General features: G+C 36.5%; 1 protein-coding gene across 7 annotated transcripts in view; it reads right to left on the bottom strand.

Moving 5' to 3' along the window:
- Positions 1-5,627, bottom strand: part of CCDC102B (coiled-coil domain containing 102B) — an 845,733-nt gene that overhangs the window by 47,920 nt on the left and 792,186 nt on the right. The window lies entirely within an intron of this gene.

The following is a 5,627-nucleotide window of genomic DNA, read 5'->3' on the forward strand; positions in this document are numbered from 1 at the left end:
TTTAACTTTCTTAGCTTCCTTATATTTTGTAAAGCTAATAAGAAAATTATGGATGAATTGTCATGAAAAAACAATGATTCTTCTGGAGAGAGTGAAAGAGATTTCCAGTCAAAGGTAACCTGGAAGGCCAACAGGAAAAGTCTACCCCACAGGATGCTGAGCAGAGTGGAGTCCAGCCCTGGTCATGTGGCATGGGGAGGAACAGGAATGGAACAGGCTTCCAGAGCAGAATCCCCAGCAGGGAAGGTCCCAGATCTCTCAACCCACGAGAAACAAAGAAAGCTTCAAAGACCAGTGTGGGAGGGTTTTCCCAGTTGGGCTAGAGGGGAGCAGGGTCCCACCAGCACTGACCCCAGGCAGTGGCAGAGGTGGCAGCAGCAGCATCAGCAGCAGGCTGGGGGGCGGGGGGGCGTGGACAGGCAGTTACAGTGACCACTGAAGCAGCCTGGGTCCACTGTCTAAGCAGCTCAGATTAAAGCCTCTTGGGGAATTGAGCAGCTGAGCTAAATCTCAACTATGAGCATGGTCCTGGGGGGAGGAGGAGAACTAGGACCCTTTTCTTGACAAAGGATTCAGAAATCAAGTAACTGGCTGGGAAAATGCCCCCAAAAAAGGAAAAAAAAAATAAGAAAACAGAAAGTTACTTTCTTGGTGAACAGGTATCTCCTTTCACCCTTTCAGATGAGGAAGAACAATGCATACTCTCAGAGGAAGGCTTCTGCCTCGAGTACCTCCAAAATGAACATAAAATGGGTTCAGGCCATAGAAGAGCTAGAAAAGCAAGTCAGCAGCTTGTTAAATGAGAACCAAAAAAGAATGCTGAGGAAAATGACACTAAAAATAGGCTAAATCAAATGGAAGAAGTCTAAGAAGCCAATGAGGAGAAGAAGGCTTTAAAAAGCAGACTTAGTGAAATGGAAGAGGAGGTTGAAAAGCTCACTGAAGAAAATAGTTGGTTAAAAATGAGAATGGAGTTCAGGGAAGATGATGACTATATAATAAACAAAGAGGTTATGAAACAAAATCAAAAGATTGAAAAAAATAGAAGATAGAGTGAAACATCTCATTGGAAAAACAAGTCACCTGGAAAATAGATTCAGGAGAGACAATTTCAAAATTATGGGACTGCCTGAAAGCCATGATGAAAAAAGAGCCTAGGCATTATCTTTCATGAAATTATCAAGGAAAACTGCCCTGGTATTCTAGAACCAGAGGGCAAAATAAATATTGAAAGAATCCACCAATCACCTCCTGAAAGAGATCCAAAAAGAGAAACTCCTAGGAAGTTTCAGAGTTCCCAGGTCAAGGAAAAAATATTGCAAGCAACTAGAAAGAAACAATTCAAGTATTGCGGAAATACAATCAGGATAACATAGGATCTGGCAGCTTCTACATTAAGGGATCAAAGGGCTTGGAATAGGATATTCCAGAAGTCAAAGGGACGGGATTAAAACCAAGAATCACCTACCCAGAAAAACTGAGTATAGTCCTTCAAGGGAAAAAATGGTAATTCAATTATATAGAGAACTTTCAAGCACTCATAATGAAAAGACCAGAACTGAATAGAAAATCTGACTTTCAAACACAAGAATCCAGAGAAGCATAAAAAGATAAACAGGAAAGAAAAATTATAAAGGACTTTCTAAAGCTGAACTGTTTACATTCCTACATGGAAAGATAATATTTGTAAATCTTCAGACTTTTTTCCTTATTTGGGTAGGTGGAGGGATTACACACACACACACACACACACACACACACACACACACACACACACACAAACACACACACAGAGTAAAGGTTGAGTTGAATCAGAAGAGATGATATCCATAAAAAACATAAATTAAAATTAAGGGGTGAGAGAGGAAAACATTGGGAGGAGAGGAAAAGTGGAATGGGGAAGACTATAGCTCATAAAAGAGATAAGAAAAATCTTTTTCAATGGCAGAGAAAAGGGACAAGATGAAAGGGGAAAAGTTAAGCTTACTGTCTTCGCATATGGCTTAAGGAGAGAATAATGTGCTCACTAAATTTGGTATGAAAATCTATCTTACACTACAGGAAAGTAGGGGAGAGGAGAACAAGTGGGGTGAGGGGGATGATACAAGGAAGGGCAAATGGGAGAAGGGAGTAATTAGAAGTAAACACTTTTGGGAAGGGATAAGGTCAAATGAAAGAATAGAAAAAAAGGGGGTACAGGATAGGATGGAGGGCAATATAGTTAGTTTTACACAAAATGACTTTTATGGAAGCCTTTTGCAAAATGACACATATATAGCCTATAGTGAATTGCTTACCTTCTCAGTGGGGATGGGTGGGGAGGAAGGGAGGGAGAGAAATTGGAATTCAAAGTATTAGAAAGGAATGTTGAGAATTGTTATTGCATTTAACTGGGAAATAAGAAATACAGATAATAAGGTATAGGAATTTATCTTCCCCTACAAGAAAAGAAAGAGGATGGGTATAAGGGAAGGATGGGGTGTGATAGAAGGGAGGGCACATTGAGGGAAAGGGTAATAAGAATGCAAGATGTTATGGGGTGGGGAGAGGAGAGAAATGGGGAGAGAAATTGGAACTCAAAATTTTATGGAAATGAATGTCTAAATCTAAAACTAAATAAATAAAACTATTAAAAATTTAAAAAAAATATTTCTTCTTTGGCATATTTTATTTCACTATTGTTTAAAAAAATGATATATTCAAGGAGAAAGAGCTGACTTGAGGTACTTCCCATAGGCTCAAAAACATACCTTGAAATCCTGTGTTTTATTTCCAATTCAGTGTGTATCTAATATGTATATGAATATCTGCATTAATAAAATTCTGTTTTCATCATGTGGTTGATGACAGCTTGAAAGTCATTGCACTGTTAGGCAGAAAATTCTCCCAGTAGAAAAATATATTAGTGATTAGGAATCCAGGGACTTTTGCACAGTCCTCCTCCAGGGATAAACTCTATGATCCAAGAACAGTCTAACTTTCACACTGTCAATAGGATATGCAAAACATGCAGAGATGAATTAGATCCCTTTTGAAGTAAATGTTTCTTTAATATTTAATTTCTGAGATTTGCCTTTCTAAATCATCCTTCTTTATTTCCTTTTTGATCATCTATCTTTTTATAGACTTCTTATTAAAAAACACTGTGCTTCTTTCCTTCATCCATGCATATTTCATTACGTGAGTTCTTAATCACTATTGCAGTCAGTGACTTGATCTTTCCACTCAATTTTCTTAATTTTCTCCTTTGAGGCTTTAGTACATCTGTTTCCATGCAACGTGTTTATTTGATGAAACACCTAAAGAACAGTCAAAGTATAGCGATGAATGGTAGGTTATTGGTCATCTGTGTTAAGTAATTCGAATCCCCAGAAAAATTCAAGAAATTGTATTTACAATATATTGAAAATTGGTAGAGAAGGTTGTATTAGTCAATCTGATTCTCAATTATATCAGAAAAAGATTGCATCTCTCTATAAGCCCTGCATTTATTAAACTCAACACAATCAAAAACCATAAAAATGTTGTCTGTGGGGGGGGAGAACTCATTAATAAAGGATGAAAAAATATATTCTGAAAAATCAACAAAAAATTAGAAATTAAAAAGATACTTCTATGAGTATTGCATATTTTGACTAAAATATCTCAATCCTCTCTCTTCCATCACCACCACCTGTTCCTTGAAACAGAGTGGACTTTTCCTCCAGGATGGTTGCTTTCACATCTGAAGTCAGAGTTTACTCTAAACCAGATCTCTAAATTCTGTGGAAAGAACCTTGCATGTTCTAAGAAATCTATATGAACCAGACTTTTCTTCTGAGGGAAACTCGAGCTTCTTTTCACATCCCTGGTCTCCACTGCCTTAATACCAGTTGTGTCACATTTGCCCTCTGTAATGGTAATTTAAATGGGAAGATCCTTCCCATTCATTAATACACCTATGTGACCTGCCTGGGTCACATAGAAGCCTGAGTCACATGAGTCTGTGATGGGAGGATCTTTCTGAATGAGTGGAACAGGAAGGGTGATGTAGAACTGAGAGGAAAATTGTTCAGAGTAGTTACAATTGAGGGAGAAGGAGAAAACATACAGCTAGTTAGCATGAGTGGGAGAGCTTGATGGTGACTTTGTTCAAGGGAGCCTGTTTGTGATTTGTTTAAGGGAGCTGATTTGTGGGAAGCATAACAGAGAGAAACCTTGGAGATGGTGTTGCCCCCTGCACTGTTATGGTATATGGATTTCTTTGTTGCTGTGATAGATTTGATTCAGGTATTGGGATCTGACTTTCTGATGTTTGAATTAATGTTTTGATTCTGTCTTCCTTGTGAAGAGTTTGTTGTATTTTGCGATTCAGAATTGCTCCAGCATATTCATGGCTGCTGTAAAGGCTATAAATATAACATTGGCACTACACCAATCCCAAAGGTTCTCTGGTATCTTTAAGGTATTGATGTCTTTAAGGGTGAGGTATGTCTAAGCTGTCTGCAAATGGCCCTAGTCCACACCTATGTTATTTCCCCAATTTTAGGAGTCTCCTTCACTCCAGTTCCATTTAACCACTAACAAATTAGCATTTACAAAGAAACTGAAAAATTGAAAGAATTCACCAATCACCTCTTGAAAAAGACCCATTAATGAAAATTCCAAAGATTGCTATATCCAAATTCCAGAATTTCAGGTCAAGGAAATACAGCAATCATCCAGAAAGAGTGCATTCAAATATCATAAAGCCACAGATACAATCACATAAGATTTAGTAGCTTCCATGTTAATGGAGTAGAGGTGTTTGGAATATGATAGTCCAGAAAAGAAAGGAAATAACATTATAACCAATAATAACTACAAGCAAAACTGAGTATAAACCCTCACAGGTATTTAATGAAAGACAGGAATTTCAATCATTCCTAATGAGAAGAATAGAACTGAACAGAAACTTTGATATTCAAACAGAAGATTCAAGAGGATACAAACACAAATATTAAAGATTCAGTAAAATTAATTAAAAATACATTACAGATATGAATGAGTTGTCCATAAAATCTTTGTGAAATTTTAAGCTGTTTAAGCATGAAAAATGTACCAAGATTTTGGGGATATCCTATATATTTCATAGAAAAAATGTTTATTTCCATGGAAACTATTGTCTGTGTAAAATCTTCAAATATGGTTTTGATATTCTTTAAAATATTTTACAATTCTTACCTTACAGGTGTGGTAAATATGATGCACATGATGAATATAATCTTCAAGGACACCTTGGGAAATAGTTTAGTTATACAAAATCTGAGAGTGCATTCCTGTATATTGTTATTCAAGTTGTATTGGTGTCCTCCATATTTTAAAAGCATTGGTTTTGGTCATTTTTTTCCTGAAGTTACTAATTTAAAGAAAAAGTGTAATCTTCAGGTAAGTTCATGGAAAACTCATTTTTTCTAGTTATTTCATTAACAATTCAAGTGTTTTATGCATAAAAGCTATGAAACTAGAGATGCTACTCAACATTCACAGCATGCTTTTGGTTTCAATTCAAAAACAAAACATGCAGACAAAAGTCTTTTTTTTTGTAAATGAGGATAGGTTTTCAATGTTTTACATATCTATTCATGCATAAATTATGTGATCTCTGT

This window comes from Notamacropus eugenii, chromosome 4, assembly GCF_028372415.1.
Source record: "Notamacropus eugenii isolate mMacEug1 chromosome 4, mMacEug1.pri_v2, whole genome shotgun sequence".
NCBI classification, from domain to species: Eukaryota; Metazoa; Chordata; class Mammalia; order Diprotodontia; family Macropodidae; genus Notamacropus; species Notamacropus eugenii.